This window comes from Pristiophorus japonicus, chromosome 1, assembly GCF_044704955.1.
Source record: "Pristiophorus japonicus isolate sPriJap1 chromosome 1, sPriJap1.hap1, whole genome shotgun sequence".
In the NCBI taxonomy this organism is placed as follows: Eukaryota; Metazoa; Chordata; class Chondrichthyes; family Pristiophoridae; genus Pristiophorus; species Pristiophorus japonicus.
Window position 1 is genome coordinate 288,108,191 of NC_091977.1, and position 25,839 is coordinate 288,134,029.

The window sequence follows — 25,839 nt, forward strand, 5'->3', positions numbered from 1 at the left end:
CTACACAGCAAATAAATTACGCTAGTCAAGTGGCAAAATTCAGGCCAGCTTCTGAATGATCAAATAGCGACAGATATGGAAGAATATTTCAGAGACTGAGATTTATACGTTGAAGGGCATAAGGATTAGGTTTCCTACCTGTGCTTGATGAAATGATATATTTTTTTATTTATTCGTTCACGGGATGTGGGAGTCGCTGGCAAGGCCAGCATTTATTGCCCATCCCTAACTGCCCTCGAGAAGGTGGTGGTGAGCCGCCTTCTTGAACTGCTGCGGTCCGTGTGGTGAAGGTGCTCCCACTGTGCTGACTTTGATGTTGTGGTTTATTACAACTGAATGGCTTGCTAGGCTAGTTCAGAGGGCAGAGTCAACCACATTGCTGTGGGTCTGGAGTCACAGATAGGCCAGACCGGGTAAGGATAGCAGATTTCCTTCCCTAAAGGACATTAGTCAGCCAAATGGATTTTTCCCGACAATCCAGTAGTTTCATGGTCACCATTAATGACACTGGCTTTTTAATTCCAGATTTATTTAATTAACTGAATTTAAATTCCCCAGCTGCCGTGTTGGGATTTGAACTCATGTCCCTGGAGCATAAGTCCAGGCCTCTAGATTACTCGTTCAGTAACATAACTATTATGCTTCCATACAATGGGAATCAAGAACAGGGAAGCAGGAGGAAAGATGACACTGGATAAAGAAATGACAAAAATAAATTGCTCAAATAATCAGACTCTGAGTTTGGCCAATGACAAATCACGCCACAAGAATCATGTCCTCCTGTTTTTGGATAGTATAGTCACCAGGCTAGATCGCAGACTGCAGATCCTGAGCTAGATTTTCGTCCAGTTTGTTGCCTGACTTGTGACAGATGCTGAACAGGTGGTGAAGGAATATTGGGCACAGAGGCCCAGCACTGAGTCCCTACTAGTCCAAAACCCCAATGCAGTGCTACTCTGCCCCCACAGCGCCTGTCACAATTGTGGCTGGTCATGTGAAAATGAGATTTAAACGATCCACTGCCAGTTGTGGACTTTCCCAAAAGCTCAATGGCTACACGAGGGAAAGATTCCCGATTGCTCCGTGGCATTAGGCAGAAGAACTGATGATGATCTCTTAACAAGGATAATGTCCTTGGTCAAATTTTGCTGCTGATTCATTTTTCTTTTTAGGACAGCTTTTTCTAAAGAATCTTACAATACAGAAGGAGGCCATTCGGCCCATCATGCCTGATCCGGCTCTTTGAAAGAGCTGTCCAATTTAGTCCCACACCACATCTTTTTTCCCATAGCCCTGCAAATTAGTCCTCTTCAAGTGCAGGTCCAATTGCCTCTTGAATGTTCCTGCAGCATCGCTACTGGCGCTATAGCGGTGACTCTGGAACCAACCATAAAGCATTTTCAACAAGAGTGTGGCCATTGTGTATTCCCCTGTAGCCATTTTACGAAGAAGAGTGTTATGTATGGAGAAAGGGTCAGACTGAACACTGAGCTCAAAGTAAAGTGTGGAATTAGTCTTTTATTGCAGGTCTCCAGAGTGCCTCTCCAACCCATGAAGCCTCCTTAAATACCTGTGCTCCTAAGGGATTATGGGATCCCTTGGGACTCCAGGGGATGAGCCCTCTGGTGGCTGTACAGAGCAACTACAAGTAGACATATATAACAACACTCCCCCGCAAAGTCAATAGTGTAACTATTTACAATGTGAGTCGATCTGGGGCCCTTCTTTCTCTGGTTGATCGTCTCGATGTGAAAGCTGGTGTTGTTGAATCATTTGTTGGGCCCTCGTTGGGCTGCTGTGCAGCTGGTCTTGCTGGGCTGCCTGGTGTATTGGGACCTGCTGCGCTGCTGTGGATGATGACTTCTGCTTCGTGTTCAACCATGGTGCCGGTTGCCACTGGTGTGTATGTTGGGGGATCAAAAAAGGTAGGGTCCAAGTTAGTTGCTCAGGATAGTCCGTAAATCTGAGTTTGATTTGGTCCAAGTATTTCCGGTGAATTAGTCCATTTGAAAGTTTGACCCGAAACACCTTGCTCCCTTCTTTGGCCAGGACAGTGCCGGGAAGCCACTTGGGATCTTGTCCATAATTTAATACAAATACAAGATCATTGATTTCAACCTCGCGTGACACATTTGTACTATCATGGTATGCACTTTGTTGAAGCCGCCTGCTCTCTACCTGTTTATGTAGATTCGGGTGATCGACCGAGAGCTTCGTCTTAAGTGCTCTTTTCATGAGCAGTTCAGCAGGTGGGATCACAGTGAGTGAGTGGGGTCACGAGCGGTAACTAAGCAGGACTCGGGATAGGCGAGTCTGCAGTGAGCCTTCAGTTACCCTCTTCAACCCTTGCTTGATGGTTTGCAATGCTCTCTCTGCCTGAGCATTGGACACTGGTTTAAACGGGGCAGATGTGACATGTTTAATCACGTTACGGGTTATGAATTCTTTCAACTCGGCACTGGTAAAACATGGCCCGTTGTCGCTCACCAGGACATCGGGAAGGCCGTGTGTGGCAAACATGGCCCGCAGGCTTTCAGTAGTGGCAACGGATGTGCTAACCGACATTATCTAACATTCAATCCACTTGGAGTACGTGTCTACAACCACAGGGAAAATTTTACCCAAGAACGGGCCTGCATAGTTGACTTGTACCCGAGACCACGGTTTGGAGTGTCAAGACCATGAACTTAGTGGTGCCTCCCTGGGTACATTGCTTAACTGCGAGCATGTATTACATATATGAACGCAGGACTCTAAGTCCGCATCGATACCGGGCCAGCACACATGGGATCTGGCTATCTCTTTCATCATTATAATGCCTGGGTGGGTTCTATGGAGGTCATTGATGAAGGTGTCTCTGCCTTTCTTGGGGACCACTAATCGATTGCCCCACAGAAGGCAGTCTGCCTATATAGACATTTCATCTTTGCGCCGCTGGAATGGCTTTATCTCTTCCTGCATTTCCACTGGGACACTGGACCAGCTCCCGTGAAGCACACAGCTTTTGACTAGAGATAATAATGGGTCCTGGCTTGTCCAGGTTTTGATCTGCTGGGCAGTGACGGATGATTGCTCACTCTCAAATGCTTCCATAATCATGGCTAGATCTGCGGGCTGCGCCATTTCCACCCCCGTGGTGGGCAGTGACAGCCTACTGAGAGCATCGGCACAGTTTTCTGTGCCAGGCCTTTAGCGGATGGCGTAGTTATATGCGGACAATGTGAGCGCCAATCTCTGGATGCGGGCCGATCATTGGTATTTATCCCTTTACTCTCGGAGAACAGGGATATAAGTGGCTTATGGTCAGTTTCCCATTCGAATTTTAGCCTAAACAGGTATTGATGCATTTTCTTTACCCCATAGACACACACAAACGCTTCTTTCTCAATCATGCTGTAGGCTCTCTCGGCCTTAGCATAAGCAACCAGTTACAGTTTCCCGAAATCATTAGCTTTTTGCAATACACACCCGACGCCATCTGACGACGCATCACATGCAAGTACCAAGATCATACAACACAAGCAATTTGTTTGAGCATAACAATTTTCTCACTTTTACAAAGGCATTCTCTTGGCTTTTGCCCCAAACCCATTCGCCCCCTTTTCGTAGTAAGACATGCAGTGGTTCTAACACGGTGTTGAGTTACCAAAGTAGTTCAGGAGTCCCACAAACGACTGGAGCTCTGTCATGTTCTGTGGCTTCGGTGCATTCTCGATTGCCTCCGTCTTCGCATTGGTGGGCCTGATGCCATCTGCCACAATCCTCCTTCCCAGGACCTCCACTTCAGGTGCAAGGAGAACGCACTTCGAGCATTTTAACCTGAGCCCCACGCGGTTGAGTCGACTAAGTACATTCTCCAGGTTCTGTAGATTCTCGACTGTGTTCCAAGCTGTGACCAAGATATCGTCCTGGAAGGCCACGGTGTGCGGGACCGACTTCAGTAAGCTTTCCATGTTTCTCTCGAATATCGCCGCCGCCGATCAGATTCCAAATGGGCATCTGTTATAAACAAAAAGACTTTTGTGCATGTTGATGCAAGTGAGGGCCTTCGATGATTCCTGCAGTTCCTGCGTCATATAGGCTGACGTCAGATCCAGCTTCTTGAACATCTTTCCTCCCGCCAGCATTGCAAAGAGGTTGTCGGCCTTTGGTAGTGGGTATTGGTCCTGCAGGGAGAAACAATTGAAAGTTACTTTGTAATCGCCACAGATTCTGATGGTGCCGTCTCCCTTGAGGACTGGGACGATAGGACTGGCCCACTTGTTGAACTCGATCGGCGAAATGAAGCCCTCACTTTGCAGCCGGTCTAGCTCGATCTCTACCCTTTCTCTCATCATGTACGGTATTGTTCTCGCCTTTTGATGGATGGGTCGCGGCCCTGAAATTAGGTGGATCTGCACTTTTGCTCCTTGGAATTTCCCGATGTCTGATTCAAACAGCGAAGGAAATTTGTTTAAGACCTGGGCACACGAAGTGTCGTCAGGTGGCGATAGTGCTTGGACATCGTCCCAGTTCCAGTGTATCTTTCCCAGCCAGCTCCTGCCGAGCAGCATGGGACCATCGCCCAGTACCACCCAGAGTGGTAGCTTGTGCACCGCTCCATCGTAAGAGACCTTACCAGTAGCACTGCCGATTACAGGAATCAGTTCTTTCGTGTAAGTTCTTAATTTCATGCGAACTGGAGCTAAGACTGGCCTTGAGGCCTTGTTGCACCACAACCTTTTGAAAGTCTTTATGCCCACGATGGACTGGCTCGTGCCCGTGTCCAGCTTCATTGACACTGGGAGTTCATTTAGTTCAACCTTCAGCATTATCGGGGGACAATTCGTGGTGAATGTGTGCACTACATGTACCTCTGCCTCCTCGATCTGAGGCTCTGGTTGGTCGTGATCCTCCGTGGATCTGTCCTCCTCTTCAACATGGCCGTTTACACGTTTAACAGGCTTTGCAGCATGTCTGCACACTCGTTGGAGGTGTCCCATTGTTCCACAGCCCTTACAAACGTATTCTTTGAATCGGCATGAATGGAAATGATGATCACCCCCACAGCGCCAACAAGGTGTTAATGGCCTTGCATTCTTCACCCTTGATGGTGGACTCTGAGACATCTGTGGTTGTGCAGCTGCAGGCTGCCCTGTACATTATGATTCGAAAACAACATCACTTTGTTCACAGTACTTGTAGCGGCACTTGTGTGCTGAGAGATTTTCTTAGTATTGTCACTGGTGGCAATGAACGCCTGGGCTATCGCTATGACCTTACTCAAGGTTGGTGTCACTACAGTCAAATGTTTGCGAAGTATGGTTTCGTGGCCAATGCCAAGTACGAAAAAGTCTCTGAGCATGTGCTCCAAATGTCCTTCAAATTCGCAATGCCCTGCAAGGCGTCTCAGCTCGGCGACATAACTCACCACTTCCTGGCCTTCAGATCTTTTGTAGGTGTAGAACCGGTACCTCGCCATCAGAACACTTTTCTTTGGGTTTAAATGCTCTCAGACCAGTGTGCACTAATCGTTGTACGATTTCTCCGTGGGTTTCGCTGGAGTAAGCAGATTCTTCATGAGGCCATACGTTGGTGCCTCACAGATGGTGAGGAGGATTGCCCTTCATTTGGCAGCGCTCTCTTCCCCATCTAGCTCGTTGGCCACAAAGTATTGGTCGAGTTGCTCCACAAAAGTTTCCCAATCATCTCCCTCCAAGAATTTCTCCAGGATGCCCACTGTTCTCTGCATCTTTGGGTTTGCTATCTGTATCTCGTCACCAGTTGTTATGTATGGAGAAAGAGTCAGACTGAACACTGTGAGCTCAAAGTAAAGTGTGACCTTAGTCTTTTGTTGCAGGTCTCCAGAGTGCCTCTCCAACCTGTGAAGCCTCCTTAAATACCTATGCTCCCAAGGGATTATGGGATCCCTTGGGACTCCAGGGGATGAGCCCTCTGGTGGCTGTACAGAGTAAATTCAAGTATACATAAAAAACAAAGAGGAAGAGAAAAGTTCCAAATAAATGCAAGGTAAGCAGGCAGCCAAGGTGGGGCTTCAGGAAGTGGTTGCACAGGGGAACACACTGCCAGTTGCCAAGCATCTGGGGATGTAGCTCATAAGGGAAATCTTTCTTTAAATAACATTTGGTCCAACTGCAGTGTTAGCCTTGCCTTCATAGCCTACTTTTAGCAATGATATCAGCTCACTTATTTGCTGACATGTAGTTCTCCTTTTAAATTACTCAGGCTCCCTTCAGGAAAAGATTCTGCTGCTCTTTCTCTCACGCATTCCTTCACCTTGCCTCAAATCAATTCACACAAATCCAGTCAATGATAAAAGTAAAAACAAATCTGTCTTCCGACTATATTTTACTACTGTGCCTCTCTTTCGTACCTATAAATGAATGCCCTTTCAATCCTAACCTCCTACATCTCCTTTGTAAAGTCACCTCATTTGCAATGATCAAATTGCTCATTTCTACTAGTTAAGGTGATATGTTTGAATAAATTCAATTAACATCCCCCTGGCAGACTGAACTTACTGGAGCTGTTAACTTACAGCTCAGTGGAGCCCTAAATGCACATCCTCGACTTGGAAGTAACTATGCAGCTACTGCCATAACCCAGAATAAAGTGCTATTATGGCTTATAGTCCAAGATTAGGCTCTAGCGTGCTGGATATTTATTGGGGCAGGTTGCATAGGCAGGGAGGCAGAGTTTCAAACAGGAAACCCGGAGGTATGGGGTTCCCTGCATAATGTGGAGTTTTAACACCACAGTGTGTGACTTTTGGCTCTGACAGGTTCCCCGCCCAGATGCCAGCCTGATTGACAGGCTTGGCTTCCAGTCAGGCAGGGAGCACTCCAGAGCGGGGTTCAGGTTCAGGTAGGTCCTATCCCAAGGGGGGCCAATCCCCGACCCTGAGAGAGGGTCTAATCTTGGAGGGTGAGATTTTGTATGGGAGAGGTGGGTGAGGGTTCTAATGGAGATAACTTGAAGGGCCAGGAGGAAGCACTCCCACACCTCCTGGCCCACTTACCTTCTCCTCGAGGTTATCCTTGCCTCTCTGTAGCTGTCGGGTTTCCGAAGGCTTGGGAAATCTGGCCAGCCACAGTAAAATCTGCAAGGCAGATTATATCCGAGGCTTCCAGCCTTATTAATATATAAAATATTGCCTGCCCCCTTGTCCCGCCTCTGTAAAACCCAGAAATCGGTGGTTTGGAGCCAGCTTCCCAATGCCCTAGTAATTTTTGCCCATTTAGCCCCCACCTGCACCCACTCCCACCCATGCACCCATGTTAAAATTCCCATCAATGTTTCAAAATGGTAGATTGTCTAGCCAGTACTTATGTGTCTGGATATTCAGTGCAGTGCCTCTCTTTCTAGAATACTTGTTTTGCATAGACACGCACAAGCATATTCACATTTAAACATATATACACATGCACATGTGCACAGATGCATAATTGTACAAACACGTGCTCAAAAATGCTTCTCACCAGTACTCACATTAGCAACAGATTGGCAGTCACAGTGTGGTGCTTTTTTAGTTCATACAAATATGAAACTTGTTTTGCTTTCCTGTGGCCCTGTTTGGTCTTGTTTTGGAACATGAGGAGGTGGCTAAGGCATGCCGGGAAATGGGAGAACTGGAAACCTAGGAAGAAGGAAAGGAGACATCACAACAGATGGGATACCTGGACACAGCTGGATGAAATGTACAGACAGCCATAGCTTTTAGTGCTATGTATGTCCTCCAGAGAAATAAAAAAGAGTGGTTTTGATTTAGTTAGAACAACTCTAACCAACTTGGCCAGTCTTTCTTCAGAGAAGGGAGAGAAACATTTTGATACTTGACTATCAAATCTGTTTAGCTTGGTTGGCGAAACACTGCAACTTTAGACCTAATTTTAATAATTATACCTATGCAAAGACATATATGGAGTTATTTGTTATTCAGAATTAATTTAAACAAAAAAAGGCACACTTAAAAAATATAGTGCGAGTCATTTTGAATTTGTGCGATAGTGCAAATCGGGCAATCGTGAATTGTCAGCCCTTTTTACACTCTCTCAATTTTTATTTCCATTGACTTTTGTTAATCGGCCACTAGTTTCACGTTGATCTCATTGATAGAGTGGTGTACTTTTCTATTGCTGAATGTTGCTGGCTCTTGTACAGCAGGATACCACGACTCCCGGCACGTGAAGGAAGCTATCCACTGCTACAAAGTCGCAAGTTCTCTTCTGCTGACTGCTGAGGTCAGTGTGGAGGGTGATGTACTGCTGTGCCCTAACAAAGAGAGTGTCAGTCACCTGCTTAATGGCTTTAGGGTTCAATGCACGCCATAGAAGCCCAATTCACATTTATTCATGTAGCTCCCACCTGAGTTAACTGCCCAAGCAAACAACTGCATTAAATACTAGGCCCCCCACTTTGCTGGTAGCTCAGCGATGTGAAACTTCTGGGTGCCCATGCCCAAAGATGCAGATGCCAATCCAAATTGCAATAACATTTGCGGTTTGAGGCAGGCCACGGTGCCTGCAAAGGCACTTCAGCGCTGCCAATCCGATGCAACTTTGGAAGGTGTAGTTCTCTGAGGCCCTTCCTGGAAGTCCTGGATGCTTTGTGCGGCCGAGACAAACATGTGTGCAGGAGGTGTCTCCAGCTTCAGCTACTCGAGCTCTGTGTTTCGGAGCTTCAGCGGCGGCTGGAGTCAATACGGTGCATCTGCGAGGCTGAGAGCTACGTGGATAACACGTTTCAGGAGGTGGCCACCCTGCAGCTTAAAAGCATGCACGTAGAGGGGAAGTGGGTGAACACCAGACGGAGGAAGAACGCTAGGCAGATAGTGCAGGAGTCCCCCCGTGAGTCCACCTTGCCTTCCAACTGATATCATCTTCTGAGCACCGGTGAGGGTGATGGTGCCTCTAGAGAGTGCAGCCAGAGTCAAGTCAAGGCACCACGGGGTGTCTCAATTGCACAGGGGGGAGGAACAAAGGATAAAAGAGCTGTGGTTGTAGGGGATTCAAAAGTTAGAGGAACAGAGAAGCGTTTCTGCGATCGTAGGCGTTATTCCAGGATGATATGGTGCCTCAATGATGCCAGGGTCAAGGATAACACAGAGCAAACACAGGGCATTCTGGGGGGAGAGGGTAAACAGCTAGAGGTTGTGGTCCATATCGGGACCAATGACAAAGAGGGATGAGGTCCTGCAGGCAGAATTTAGGGAGTTAGGAGAAAAATTAAAGGGTAGGACCTCAAAGGTAGTAATCTCCAAGTTACTACCAGTGCCATGTGCTAATGAGTACAAGAATAGAAAGATAGAGAGGATGAATGCATGGCTGGAGAGTTGGTACAGGAGGGAGGGCTTTAAATTCCTGAGACATTGGGACTGCTTCTGGGGGAGATGGGACCTGTATGAACTGGACGGGTTGCACATCAACAGCGCTGGGACCAATATCCTCATGGGGAGTTTTGCTAGTGCTGTTGGGGAGAGTGTAAACTAGCTTGGCAGGGGAGCTGGGCAGGTTTAGCTGCTAAATATTCCTTGTTACAGGATTTTTAGATAAGACATAGAGAGGGTAAAAAGGGAGGGATGGTCGCGGTGTTGATTAAAGAAACTATTACAGCGATGACGAGGGATGATATGTTAGAGGGATCATCAAATGAGGCCATATGGGTCGAACTGAAAAATAAAAAAGGGGCAATCACAATGAGAGCGAGATGGAAGAGCAAATATGTAGGCAAATTTCTGTAAAGTCTAAAAACCATAGGGCAGTAATTGTAGAGGATGTCAATTATCCTAATATTGATTGGGACAAATATAGTATGAAGAGTATAGAAGGTGCGGAATCCTTGAAATGCATTCAAGAGAACATTTTTGGTCAGTATGTAACAAGCCCAACATGGGAGGGGGCAGTTCTAGATTTAGGTTTGGGGAATGAAGCTAGAGAGATGGAAGGTGTATCAGTGGAACAGCACTTGGGTGCCAGCGACCATAATTCAGTCAGATTCAAGGTAGTTATGTGATACGTCCTTACTATACAGTATAAATGCACACGAGGCCCATGCTTGAGAGAAGGCCAGTCTGTGACCTGTCCTTTATTTCATAGCACTCAAGTGCAGGAAGTGGGTGGAGCTTCCCCTTTTATATTGTGGGAGTGTCTCCCACAAGTTCACCACCTAGTGGTCAGTGTTCTCAGTGTACAACTTAGGTCAGTTTATACATGGGTTACAATGCTGGTTGAATAAATGACATCACCTCCCCCCCAAAGTCTTATTGGGATCACAGGTTGAGTCGCTCTGGTAGTTTACGCTCCCTTGTCGAGCGCCTGAGTTGGGGCCCTAGTTGTTGGCCGCTGGCCTGAGTGTCTGCTGTTTTCGGTGCCTCAGGCCTGTCCGGACTGCCCACAGTGACTGGGCTCTCCTCCCTTTGGTTCCTGTGTTCAGTCACTTGTGGTGGAGTGAACTCTACATCCTGTTCTTCCTCTGCTTCTTCTATGGGGTTGCTGAACCTCCTTTTTGTTTGATCCACATGTTTGCGGCAGATTTGTCTATTGGTAAGTTGAACTACCAGAATCCTATTTCCCTCTTTGGCAACCACAGTGCCTGCGAGCCATTTGGGCCCTGCAGCGTAGTTGAGGACAAAAACAGGGTCATTTACATCAATACATCGCGCCCTCGCATTCCTGTCATGGTAGTCATATTGTGACTGGCGCTTGCTCTCGACAATTTCTTTCATGGTGGGATGTATAAGGGATAACCGGGTTTTGAGCATCCTTTTCATTAGCAGCTCTGCGGGTGGAACCCCTGTGAGCGAGTGTGGTTGGGATCTGTAGGCCAACAGGAGGCATAATAAGCGGCATTGTAGGGAACCCCCTTGGATTCTGAGCATCCCCTGCTTGATTATCTGCACTGCTCGTTCTGCCTGGCCGTTTGAGGCCGGCTTGAACGGTGCCGTTCTAACATGGTTAATTCCATTGCCTGCCATGTAGTCCTGGAATTCAGTGCTTGTGAAGCACGGCCATTGTCGCTGACCAAGATGTCCGGTAGACCGTGGGCGGCGAACATTGCCCGTAGGCTTTCTACCGTGGCAGAGGATGTGCTTGAATTTAAAATGTCACACTCGATCCATTTGGAGTAGGCGTCTACTACAACCTAAAACATTTTCCCCATGAGAGGACCTGCGTAGTCCACATGGATGCGTGAGCAAGGATTGGCGGGCCATGGCCAGGGGCTAAGGGGGGCTTCCCTGGGTGCATTGCCCAGCCAGGCACACGTGTTGCACCTGCGAACACAAAGTTCCAGATCTGCGTCCATCCCTGGCCACCAAACGTGTGACCTGGCAAATGCCTTCATCGTGACAATGCCCGGGTGCCCATTGTGGAGTTCTCTGATGAACACCTCTCTGCCCATCTGGGGCATGAATACGCGGTTTCCCCACAGTAGGCAATCGGCCTGAATCGAGAGTTCATCCCTGCGCCTGTGAAATGGTTTAAATTTCTCAGGGCATGCCCTGTACGTGACTGCCCAGTTCCCATTCAGGACACATTTCTTGACTAGAGACAATAGTGGGTCTCTATTTGTCCAGACTTTAATCTGACGGGCTGTCACAGGTGAGCCTTCGCTTCTGAAAGCTTCAACAGCCATGACCATCTCAGCAGCATGCTCGGTAGCCCCTCAGTGGTGGCTAGTGGGAGCCTGCTGAGTGCATCGGCGCAGTTTTCGGTGCCCGGTCTGTGCCGAATTGTGTAGTCATAGGCGGCTAACGTGAGTGCCCACCTCTGTATGCAGGCTGATGCGTTTGCATTTATGGCCTTGTTGTCGGCCAAAAGGGACGTTAGGGGTTTGTGATCTGTCTCCAGCTCAAATTTCCTGCCAAACAGGTACTGGTGCATTTTCTTTACCACATATACACATGCGAGCGCCTCCTTTTCTACCATCCCGTAGCCCCTTTCTGCCTGGGACAGACTTCTGGAGGCATAAGCTACCGGCTGTAACTGACCCTTGGCATTGACATGCTGCAACACATACCCGACACCATAGGACGACGCATCGCACGTTAACACAAGTTTCTTACATGGGTCATATAGCATTAACAGATTGTTGGAACATAACAATTTTCGTGCTCTATTAAAAGCCCTTTCCTGGCTGTCCCCCCAGACCCATTCGCGACCTTTGCGTAGGAGCACGTGTAGCGGCTCTAGCAGCATGCTCAATTTGGGAAGAAAGTTACCAAAATAGTTCAGGAGCCCCAGGAATGAACGCAGCTCCGTCGTGTTACAGGGTCTGGGTGCTCTCTGGATCGCTTCCGTCTTGGACGCAGTAGGGCTGATCCCGTCTGCTGCTACCCTCATCCCCAGGAATTCTACCTCTGGAGCTAGGAAGACGCACTTCGCCTTTTTCAGTCGCAGCCCTACCCGGTCCAGTCTGCGTAGCACCTCCTCCAGGTTGTGGAGGTGTTCTTCAGTATCGTAACCCGTAATGAGGATGTCGTCCTGAAAAACCACCGTCCCTGGAATCAACTTGAGGAGGCTTTCCATATTTTGATGGCAGATCGCGGCGGCCGAGCGAATCCCGAACGGACATCTGTTGTACTCAAACAACCCCTTGTGTGTCGTGATGGTGGTCAGCTTCTTTGACTCACTCGCCAGCTCCTGGGTCATGTAAGCTGAGGTCAAATCCAATTTTGAAAAAAGTTTGCCACCGGATAGCGTCGCAAAGAGGTCCTCTGCTCTCGGTAACGGGTACTGGTCTTGGAGTGACACCCGATTGATGGTGGCCTAGTAATCGCCACATATCCTGACCGACCCATCCGCCTTGAGTACCGGCACAATCGGGCTCGCCCAGTCACTGAATTCGACTGGCAAGATGATGCCTTCCCTCAGCAGGCGGTCCAATTCACCTTCTATCTTTTCCCGCATCACGTACGGCACCACTCTGGCCTTGTGGTGTACTGGCCTGGTGTCCGGGTTTATGTGAATCACTACCTTGGCCCCCATGAAAGTGCCAATGCTGGGTTGAAATAATGAGTCAAATTTGTCCAGTATCTGTGAGCATGATACTCGCTCCACAGAGGAAATTGCATTGACATTGCCCCATTTCCAGTTCATGACAGCAAGCCAACTCCTCCCCAGTAGTGCAGGACCGTCCCCTGGGACAATCCAGAGTGGCAGTCTGTTCTCCGAATCTTTGTGGGTCACGACTACCGTGGCGCTGCCTAGCACCAGAATGATCTGCTTTGTGTAAGTCCGTAGCTGTGCATCAATCGGCGATAATTTTGGCCTCCTGGCCTTGGACGCCCTCAACTTTTCGAACTGTTTGATACCCATCAGGGACTGGCTGGCCCCCGTGTCTAGCTCCATTGATACTGGGATGCCAGTGAGGAGCACTTTCATCATTATCGGTGGCGTCCTGGTGTATGAACTGTATACGTGCTCCACATGAACTCGCTGAACTTCAGCTTCCAGCGATTTTCCCCCAGCGTTCATTTCTGCAGGTATTTTGCTCACCTCTGCAAACTCCGGCTGAGTGTGTGCCTCCACGCCTCCAACATGAGCTGCGGTTTGAAACAAAAGGTCCCTTGCCAGTCGATCATCCCTGACTGCCCCTATTATTGCTAGTGGCCATGCTCGCGTGGTTTAAATCCCAGTTTCTTGTCGCCATTGATACGTCTTTACTATACAGTATAAATGCACACGAGGCCCATGCTTGAGAGAAGGTCAGTCTGTGACCTGTCCTTTATTTCATAGCACTCAAGTGCAGGAAGTGGGTGGAGCTTCCCCTTTTATATCTGAAGGTCTAGGTTAGGAGTGTCTCCCACAAGTTCACCACCTAGTGGTCAGTGTTCTCAGTGTACAACTTAGGTCAGTTTATACATGGGTTACAATGGAATACATGACATTATAGATAAGAACAAGGATAGACCAGGTATAAAGGTCCCGAATTGGGGAAAAGCTAATTTTGCTAAGTTAAGAAGTGAGTTGGCCACAATGGACTCAAACAGTTACTTGAAGGTAAATCAGTGTCGGAACAGTGGGATCCGGAAGGCTCAGGCCAAACATGTGCCCTTCAAGAAAAAGGGTGGGAATAATAATTCTAGAGCCCCCTCGATGTCAAGGGACTTACAGGGGAGGATAATGAAAAAAAGTGAAGTGTATGTCATATATATCGACGGTTAAGTACTATAGAATCTCTGGAGGAATATAGAAAGTTCAGAGGTAAAATTAAAAAGGATATTAGGAATGCTAAAAGACAGCATGAAAAATTCTTGGCAAGTAAAATTAAGGAAAACGCAAAGATGTTCTATAAATATATTGTTGAGGTATCGCTTCAGAGACTGGACCTCTGAAGCGATACCTCCGGGTGAAATGCACCCGCGCTGTCTCAGTTGCTTTTCAACCGAGACCAATTCTGATTCTTCTAATGAGTCGAGTCGGGTAGGTCTTTATTTCTCGAGCATATGATTGGGAGAGGCATGGATATCTCCTCCCACCTTCTCAATCAAATACAATTCAGCTACCAGTTATATAGGGATTACATTCTGTTTGTTCTGGGAGGTTTCGTGTGCATACAGATCCTGTCTTTAAGTTAATCGCACAATGGTTTTGATGATTCGTGGGCCCAGTAGTCAGGGGTTTATTAGTTGGTTTCCCTGCACAATGAACGTCTCCCTCCCAGTCTTCTCATGAGTTGTGATATCTGATCTCCTTGTCCATGCACATCTCGGTTACCAAGCTTTTCCTTAATTGCCTCATTTATTTAATTGTAATGTGTTTAGAAGCTGGTTTCTCTGCACAATTAGTGAAGATTACTCCACAAGCTTATCTCTGGTGTACCTGTGGATCCGGCCCTGCTGACCAGTCTGTTTTCACCAGATTTATTTAACTGAGGCATTCTTTTAATCTGCCTTGTGTCTTACATTTAGTCAACTTGAAATTTTTTTCCATCATTCTCTTCATCCACTAATTCTTACCCCAACATATATTAACAGGATAACGAAAGAAAGGGTAGGGCCTATTAGAGACCATGGGCTAGAACCTCCACTTTTTTTGCATGCTTATCGCCCAATTAATGCCCATTTTACCGCTAAAATGATGTATAACGCTCATATATCGCCCATTTTGGCACAAAATGGAAACTGACGGGCATTTTTAAGAACTTATCGCCGAGTATTACTTTCCCCATGTGCTTAATGCCGGGAAAAAATATTACCACCCGTCCACTTTTTTGGGCGGAATCATCAGAATCGCAAAATCAACGCCCATAATATCACCCAGCATTACTTTCTGCACGGAATTAATGTTGAGATTCAATAATACCGCCTGCAACTTTTTTTGTCATAAAGAGCACATTTGGCGAAATTAACGCCTAGTAGATCGCCCATCGTCAATTTCACCACCTCTCACACATATCGCCCAAATATCACTCACCCAAAAATCCACCCAGAAAAAGTGGAACTGTTCTGAACTAAAGCCAGCGGTGTGGCTGCCATTTTTAAAATCGCAGGTCGCTTCATTCAAAAGGCTGCTTCAACTTCGGGGGAGTATGCATTGACTCTGGAATTCTTCTCAGGTGAAGTGAATATCTCAACAGACATATTTTCAGACTCTGGATTATTGGGGTTTACTCTAGGTGTATTTTAGTGAGGAAATCATTGCTTCTGATCAATCGCTATTATACTTTCAATGCAATGGGGCCAGCAAACAATAACTGTGCTTAAGCAGCGCTTCAGATGTATTGACCACTCAGGAGGGGAGCTACAATACAACACTGAGCAAGTAGATAAATTTGTGGTCGTGTGCTCTATGCTGCACAATCTGGCTATCAAGAGGCACCAAGAATTGCCAGAAGGCACTGTTGCTCCACCTCAGGAGAGAGAGGAAGAGGATGACGAGGGGCTGGACGCTGACCTAGGGCCAGACAATCAGGCTGGCTATGCAACCATGTCCATGACCCCCTTCAGACTGCAGGAAAGGGCCCGTGGTGGCTATATAGCTGCAAGACTCTTAAGTCAGGAGCTGATTGTGCAGCTCAGACATCAATGGTGGCCATCATCTTGATGCCAGTTAAAGTTTACATTGATTAAAGTTAAGTTGAATTTAAGCCTTTCATGTTAAGGAATCACCAGTGTGTAACGGTCCAACTCTCTGAGTCAATGCGCAACAAGGTTTTAAGAATTAGGAACAGGAGTAGGCCATCTAGCCCCTCGAGCCTGCTCCGCCATTCAATAAGATCATAGCTGATCTGGCCGTGGACTCAGCTCCACTTACCCGCCCTCTCCCCGTAACCCTTAATTATCTTATTGGTTAAAAATCTATCTATCTGTGACTTGAATACATTCAATGAGCTAGCCTCAACTGCTTCCTTGGGCAGAGAATTCAACAGATTCACAACCCTCTGGGAGAAGAAATTCCTTCTCAACTCGGTTTTAAATTGGTTCCCCCGTATTTTGAGGCTGTGCCTCCTAGTTCTAGTCTCCCCTACCAGTGGAAACAACCTCTCTGCCTCTATCTTGTCTATCCCTTTCATGATTTTAAATGTTTCTATAAGATCACCCCTCATCCTTCTGAATTCCAACGAGTAAAGACCCAGTCTACTCAATCTATCATCATAAGGTAACCCCCTCATCTCCGGAATCAGCCTAGTGAATCGTCTCTGTACCCCCTCCAAAGCCAGTATATCCTTCCTTAAGTAAGGTGACCAAAACTGCACGCAATACTCCAGGTGCGGCCTCACCAATACCCTATACAGTTGCAGCAGGACCTCCCTGCTTTTGTACTCCATGTTCAATAAAAAAAATGTTATCCCTGTTAAGTATGGAGAAAGAGTCAGACTGAACACTGTGAGCTCAAAGTAAAGTGTGACCTTATCTAATTGCAGGTCTTCAGAGTGCCTCCCCAACCTGTGAGGCATCCTTAATTACCTGTGCTCCCAAGGGATTATAGGATTCCTTGGGACTCCAGGGTATGAGCCCTCTGGTGGCTGTACAGAGTATATACAAGTTTACAGATATAACAACACTCCCCACCCACCCCAAAGTCAATAGTGTAACTATTCACAAGGTGAGTCGATCTGGGGCCCTTCTTGCCCTGGTTGATCGTCTCGGTGTGAAAGCTGGTGTTGGTGAATCAACTATTGGGCCCTCTCTGGGCTGCTGTGCAGCTGGTCTTGCTGGGCTGCCTGGTGTGGTGGGTCCTGCTGGGCTGCTGTGGATGATGGGTTCTGCTTCGTGGCCAACGCGGTGCCGGTTGCCGTGGTGTGTATGTTGGGGGGGGTCAAAGAAGTTAGGGTCCAAGGTGGGTTGCTCAGGATAGACCGTGAGTCTGGGATTAATTTGGTCCAAATGTTTCTGGTGAATGAGTCCATTTGAAAGTTTGACCCGAAACACCCTGCTTCCCTCATTGGCCACGACAATGCCGGGAAGCCACTTGAGACCTTGTCCATAATTCAATACAAATTCAGGATAATTGATTTCAATCTCGTGTGACACATTTGCGCTATCATGGTATGTACTTTTTTGAAGCCGCCTGCTCTCTCCCTGTTCATGTAGATCAGGGTGAACTAACGAGAGCCTTGTCTTAAGTGCTCTTTTCATGAGCAGTTCAGCAGGTGGGATCCCAGTGAGTGAGTGGGGTCTGGTGCGTTAGCTAAGCAAGAATCGGGATAGGCGAGTCTGCAGTGAGCCTTCCGTTACCCTCTTCAATCCCTGCTTGATAGTTTGCACTGCTCTCTCTGCCTGACCATTGGACACTAGTATAAACGAGCCAGATGTGACATGTTTAATCCCGTTGCGGGTCATGAATTCTTTGAAATATTCTCTGGAATATTGCCGCCGCTGATCGAATTCCAAATGCGCATCTGTTATAAATGAAAAGACCTTTGTGCGAGGTGAAGATTCCTCCAGTTCAGGTGTCATGAAAGCTGAAGTCAAATTCTGCTTCGTGAACGTCTTTCCTCCCGCCAGCATTGCAAAGAGGTCGTTAGCCTTTGGTAGTGGGTATTGGTCCTGCAGGGAGAAACGATTGATAGTTACTTTGTAATCGCCACAGATTCTGACGGTGCCATTTCCATAGAGGACTGGACCATAGGACTGACCCACTCGTTGAAGTCGATTGGTGAGATGATGCCTTCTCTTTGAAGCCGGTCAAGCTTGATCTCTACCCTTTCTCTCATCATGTACAGTACTGCCCTTGCCTTGTGATGGATGGGTCATGTCCCCGGATTTAGGTGGATCTGCACTTTTGTGCCTTGGAATTTCCCGATGCCTGGTTCGAACAGCGAAGGGAACTTATTTAAGGCCTGGGCACCCGAAGTATCATCAGCGGGCGATAGCACTCGGACGTCATCCCGGTTCCAGTGTATCTTTCCCAGCCATCTCCTGCTGAACAGTGTTGGACCATCACCCTAGTACCACCGAGAGTGGTAGCTTGTGCACCGCTCCATCGTAGGAGACCTTTACAGTAGCAATGTCGATTACGAGAATCAGTTCCTTTGTGTAAGTTCTTAGTTTCGTGCGAATTGGAGTTAAGACTGCCACTGAGGCCTTGCTGCACCACAATTTCTCGAAAGTCTTTTTTCCCATGATGGATTGGTTCGTGCCCGTGTCCAGCTCCATTAACACCGGGAGTCCATTTAGTTCAACATTCAGCATTATCAAGGGACAATTTGTGGTGAATGTGTGTACTCCAAGTACCTCTGCTCTTCGGTCTGAGGCTCAGGTTCGTCGTGATCCTCCATGGATCTGTCCTCCTCTGCAATGTGGTGGTTTGCAGGTTTAACAGGATTTGCAGCTCGCCTGCACATACATTGGCGGTATCCCATTGTTCCACAGCCCTTACAAATGTACCCTTTGAATCGGCATGAATGGAAATGATGATCAGCCCTGCAGCATCAACAAGGTGTTAATGGCCTGCGGACGTGCAGCTGTAGGTATGTGTGATCTGCCCTGTATGTTGCGATTGGAAAACAACATCACTTTGTTCACAGTACTTGCAGCAGCACTTATGTGCTGCGAGATTTGCTTTGTATTGTCACTGGTGTTAAAAGTTTGCAAAGTATCACTTCATGGCCAATGCCAAGTAAGAAAACGTCTCTTTGCATGTGCTCTAAATGTTTTGCAAGGCGTCTTAGCTCGGTGACATAACTCGCTACTTCCTAGCCTTCAGACCTTTTGTAGGTGTAGAAACGGTACCTCGCCTTCAGAACGCTTTCCTTCGGGTTCAAATGCTCTCGGACCAATATGCACAAATCATCGAATGATTTCTCCGTGGGTTTCGCTGGAGTAATCAGATTTTTCATGAGGCCATATGTTGGTGCCCCACAGACGGTGAGGATCGCCCTTCGTTTGGCAGCATTCTCTTCTCGATCTAGCTCGTTGGCTATGAAGTATTGGTCGAGTCGCTCCACAAAAGGTTCCCAATCATCTCCCTCTGAGAATTTCTCCAGGATGTTCACTGTTCGCTGCATCTTTGGGTTCACGATCTGTATCTCATCGCCAGTTGTTAAGTATGGAGAAAGAGTCAGACTGAATACTGTGAGCTCAAAGTAAAGTGTGACCTTAGTCTTTATTGCAGGTCTCCAAAGTGCCTCTCCAACCTGTGAGGCCTCCTTAAATACCTGTGCTCCCAAGGGATTATGGGATCCCTTGGAACTCCAGGGGATGAGCCCTCTGGTGGCTGTACAGAGTATATAAAAGTTTACACATATAACAATACCAATAACACCCAACCCCCACCCACAACCCAGTTTTTCCACCATTGACATCAATCAAATTTTGAACATGTCCAGCAGCACAGAAGACAAAGGCAAAGCAGGAGGATTGTCCCCAGCCCTCATACATTACAACAAATTGCATACACCCAGATGGAGATATAACACATTCATTACCTGCGGACATGCACCTCAATTTCCTTCCCCCCTCCCCTTCTTCTCCCCACCTCTACCTCTTCCCCTCCTCACTCCACGGTACCTGGCCGAGGAGCTCCTCAGGCGATGCCTCATTGGTGGGGATGAAGGCAGATGCACTGGTTGTATGGGTACAGGAGCAGGGTATGCTGAGGGGGCAACATTCTCTGAAGCAGATGCAGGATCTTGGTCCATGCTCTCATCTGCCGTTCGCAATGGTGGTGCGGAACCTAGGGGTGGAGTGCTGCGCTCGGGAACCACTGGGAGGCCTGTGCCAGCAGTGTTCCTGGCTATCGCACCTAGGGTCTCCACCATCCATGGAACGTACTCAGTCATGGTGGCCAGCTGTCGGGATATGGCCCCCAATGCTTCAATGAGGTGGTCCCCAATGTCTACAGTCCTCCTGAACAACTGTACCATCTCTCCGCTCTCATGTTGCGCTCATGGAACAGACCTGCCGCGTCCATGAAACCTTTGCGGGATAGGCGCCATCCTGGGGAGAAATGGGGTGCCCTGTGGCGAGGTGCTTGTGGCCGGAACCTCCAGAGTGGAGACGGGAATGACTCTCCGGACGATCCTACATCTGGTGCTGAGAAGCTCCGATTCTCGCCCGTCAATCTGCTGAGTCTGTTCTCCACGGATGAGAGCGCAGACTTCGAGGAACCTGCATTGCCATGCTCCAGAAGCCATTCCACCCCAAGGCCATCTAGTGGACTGGAGGGTCACAAGGTGAGTCCAGCGCTACACACAGCATATGCACGACAAAAGCACCACCGCTCTCAAAATCATCACAGACATCACATTTCATGACCATCAACACATTTGCATTGCAATGATTTTCATTAGGCCAGCATTATTTCGATCATCTATTTTAGAAATCATCTATTGATTTGTATCACACAATGGTGTAAGCTTTCCTCACGTGGCATCACTTCCGGGTCTGCAGATGTGTCCATGGCTGTCCGGGGGTGCTTCCCCATGAGTGCGAGCACCCGCTCCTCCATGTCAGTGATGTCGCTGGGGACTGGTGACCCCCCACCCGTTCGCCTCTGCACTGACCTCATCGTCGATAGGTTCTTCTGTAAAAGTGACAGGACGACATGGCATGAGATCATTGCGTGATATCATTGCTAGGTACTGTCACAGAGACTGTGAGGAAGAATGCCGCCTTCACGGAGTCGGCTTCACCATCAAAAACGAGCTGGTTGACAGCCTCAAAGACTCCGCCTGCAGGGTTAACGAAAGCCTCATGACTCTTCGACTCACCCTATCCTGGAACCAATGCGCCATAGTCATCAGTGCGTACGTCCCAACACTCAATGCAACGGATGAGACCAAAGAGGGTTTTTACTCCAACCTCGACAAATCCCTGTCCCGCGTCCCCGAGGGCGACAAACTGATCCTCCTCGGTGACTTCAAAGCCAGGGTCAGCAAATTCACAGCCCTCCGGAGAGGCGTGATTGGCAGAGAGAGGGTAGGGAAAGCCAACTCCAGCAGTACCCTACACCTGACAAAATGTCTGAATATGAACTTCTCATCACCAACACCTTGTTGTTCTGCAAGAGGGACAAATAAAAGGCATCGTAGCAACACCCTCGCTCCAAACACTGGCACTTGCTCGACTATGTCATCGCCCGAGCCAGGGATCGCAAGGATGTGCACATCACCCGCGCCATGACAGGAGCCGATGACTGCTGGACGGACCACCGCCTAATCCGATCCATCATCGACATCAACATAGCCCCAAAGCGGAGGGGACAGCAGAAGCAGTGTGCAAAATATTCAATGTCAGGGCACTTAAAAACCCAGTTAAGAGAGCCCTATACAGCCAGCGCCTCACAGCTAACCTGGCGTGCCTTGATGACCCTGAGATGCAGAATGCCCACAGCTCGTGGTCCCCAGGCCTCCATAACCAGTGCCTGTGAAGAGAAACTTGTTCACTCAACCAGAAAACACCAGGACTGGTTTGATGAAAATGATTAGGAGATCCAAGAACTAATAGATCACAAGCGCAGAGCATTTTTGAGCCTTAAGCAACAACCCAACTTGAGAGCATCAAAGCAACATTACAGGCGGCTCAAGGCTGAGGTCCAACAAAAAAAACGGGACCTAAAGAACAGGTGGTGGATGGAGAAAGTGTCATGTTTGTAGCTACAATGTAACACCACTGTATTACTGTATACACTCAACTCAGATGCACACCTTGACCACAGGGGGTGAACTTGTGGGAGACACTCCTTACCTGATCACAAAGGTATATAAAGGGAGGTCCCACGCGAGGTCATCACTTCTGGAGTCCTGTAATAAAGAGTTAAGGTCACAGAGTGGCCTTGTCCCTGGAATGTGTCTCGTGTGGTTTCATGCTGTAGAGTAAGGACTTTACATTGACGACGAGAAACGGGAATCCACGACCCACGAAAATGGCCACCGGTAGCACAGAGGAACGGTCCTGTGTTGGAGAAGACTGGGACGATTTTGTTGAGAGGCTTCAGCAAAGCTTTGTTGCTAAAGACTGGCTGGGAGATGCAGCTGCCGATAAGCGACGGGCTCATCTCCTGACCAGCTGCGGGCCAAAGACTTATGCGCTCATGAAGGACTTACTGGCACCCAAAAAGCCGTCGGACAAAACCTTTGAAGAGCTTAGCAAATTAATCGGAGAGTACCTCAAACCGGCGAGCAGCATACACATGGCTCGACACAGATTCAACATCCACCGACGTCGTGAAGGACAGAGCATGCCAGACTTTGTAGCGGACCGCCGGCATTTGGTCAGCCTCTGTAAGTTCACAGATGCCTGCAGGGGGGAGATGCTAAGGGACTTCTTTATCGAGGGTATCGTTCATGCGGGAATTTTTCGCAAGTTAATTGAGACCAAGGATTTGACCTTGGAAGCGGCTGCATTGTTAGCTCAAACTTTCATGGCGGGGGAGGAAGAGATGAGAATGATTTCCGCGCACAATTCTGCCTCTAACGTGGCGATGGATCTGAGCGCCAACATCATCAATGCTATTCAGAGCCTCACAGGCAGACAGGGGCAGTCTGACATTTACGAGGCAGCAATAGACCCAAGAGCAGGACCTCAACAGCGGCAATGGCAGGCTGAACAGATGTTCACGCCATCACAGTGGACAATGTGGCCCAGGATGGGGCCATTAACACCCACCAATAGGGTACTGAAGAGCAGTCAAAGGGACAGTCAGCACGGAATGCCTGGCCATAGTCCCTTTGTCCTCAACAATGGAAACTTTAACTCATGCTGGAGGTGTGGGGGAAAACACTCAGCTAGATCGTGCAGATTTCAACAGTTTGTCTGCAGAAACTGCAATCTCAGTGGCCATTTAGCTCAAATGTGCAGAAAACCTGCAACCAGACTAATATATGAGGCAGATGGACCAGAAGAGGGTTCTGTGAGGCAGGATGACTTTTGGGGCAAATCGATGGATGCCAAAGTTCAGCGGGTTCATGCGGCGAATATTCACAGTTCATACACCAAAACGCCACCAATGATGATGAGGGTTTTGTTGAATAGTATCCTAGTACGCATGGAGCTGGACACTGGGGCCAGCCAGTCACTCATGAGCGTTCAGCAATTTGAGAAACTATGGCCATTTAAAGCCAGTAGACCCAAATTAGAACATATTGAGACACAATTACACCAAAGAAATCATTCCGGTCCTAGGCAGTGCAATGATGGCTGTCACACACAATGGGTTAGTGAACCGGCTGCCACTCTGGATTGTCCCGGGCAATGGTCCCGCACTGTTGGGGAGGAACTGGTTAGCCGAGATGAACTGGAAATGGGGAAATGTTCACGCAATGTCCTTGGTGGAGTGAAGTTCGTGCTCACAAGTCCTACAACAATTCGAGTCACTATTCCAACCGGGCGTCGGGACTTTCAAAGGCACTAAAGTTGTGATACACATCACCTTGGACGCTAGGCCAGTGCACCACAAAGCCAGAGCGGTGCCGTATGTAATGCGGGAAAAAATCGAGAGCGAATTGGACCGGCTGTTGCGAGAGGGCTTCATCTTGCCTGTTCAATTCAGCGACTGGTCGAGCCCCATTGTTCCTGTCCTAAAAGCGGATGGCTCTGTCAGGATCTGTGGCGACTACAAGGCCACCATCAATCGGATGTCCCTACAAGACCAATACCCGCTCCCGAAAGCGGAGGGCCTCGTCGCCACGCTGGCAGGCGGCAAGCTGTTCACCAAGTTGGACCTCACTTCAGCCTATATGACCCAGGAACTGGCCGACGAATCCAAACTACTGACCACCATCACCATGCACAAGGGACTGTTTGCGTATAACAGGTGCCCATTTGGCATTCGATCAGCGGCCGCGATTTTTCAACGTAACATGGAAAGCCTGCTTAAATCCATTCCTGGAACAATCGTATTCCAGGACGGCATCCTCATCACGGGTCGAGACACCGAGGAACACCTCCACAACCTGGAGGTGGTGCTACGCCGACTGGACCGGGTAGGCCTGCGACTCAAGAAGTCTAAATGTGTGTTCTTAGCTCCTGAGGTTGAGTTTCTGGGCAGGAGGGTTGCTGCAGATGGGATTCGGCCCACCGAATCCAAAACAGAGGCGATTCGACAAGCACCCAAGCCCGCAACACATCGGAGCTGCGTTCATTCCTGGGACTGTTGAAATATTTCGGGAACTTTCTGCCGAACTTGAGCATGTTGTTGGAGCCGCTACACGTGCTCCTGCGTAAGGGTTGCGATTGATTTTGGGGGGACTGTCAGGAACGGGCTTTTGATCGGGCGCGAAACCTACTTTGTTCAACCCCTGTAAACGTTTAGTTCTGACATGTGATGCATCATCCTCTGGGGTTGGGTGCGTGTTGCAGCAGGGTAATGCTGAGGGTCAGCTACAACCTGTGCCTTATGCCTCCAGGTTGCTCTCTCAAGCAGAACGGGGATATGGTATGGTCGAGAAGGAAGCGCTTGCATGTGTCTATGGTGTAAAAAAAATGCATCAGTACCTCTTCGGTAGGAAATTTGTATTAAAGACAGACCACAAGCCACTCACATCCCTGTTGTCAGACAGCAAGGCTGTCAATGCCAACGCATCAGCTCGCATACAGCGGTGGGCTCTCACGTTAGCTGCTTATGACTACTCCATCCGGCACCGGCCCGGCACTGAAAACTGCGCTGACTCGCTCAGCAGGCTCCCACTGGCCACCATCGAGGGGGCAGCTGAGCAAAGCGCTGAGATGGTCATGGCTGTCGATGCCTTTGACAGTGCAGGCTCCCCCATCACAGTCCGCCAGATCAAAATCTGGACAAACAAGAGATCCCCTCCTATCCTTGATTGAGAAATGTGTCCTGACTAGAGATTGGACGCCCGCACACGGAGCATGCCCTGAGGAGGTCAGATCGTTCCACAGGCGGATGGATGATCTCTGCATCCAAGCCAACTGCCTACTATGGGCAGCCGGGTAGTCATGCCCCAGAAGGGCAGGGAGGCATTCATCAGGGAACTCCACAGCGAGCACCCAGGCATGTGATGATGAAGGCCATTGCCTGGTAACACGTTTGTGGCTTGGAATTGATTCAGACCTGGAACACTGTGTTTGCAGGTGCACGACCTGTGCCCAGCTGGGTAATGCTCCCAGGGAGGCCCCGCTCAGCCCGTGGCCCTGGCCCACCAAGCCATGGTCATGTATTCACATTGACTACGCGGGTCCGTTCATGGGGAAGATGTTCCTCATTGTAATAGATGCATACTCGAAATGGATCGAGTGCATCATCCTGAATTCATGCACGTCATCCACCACCGTGGAAAGCCTACGTACGATCTTTGCAACCCATGGCTTGCCGGACATCCTGGTTAGTGATAATGGCCCGTGTTTCACGAGCTATGAATTCCGGGAGTTTATGTCGGGCAATGGCATCAACCACATCAGGACTGCACCATTCAAGCCGGCCTCCAATGGCCAGGCGG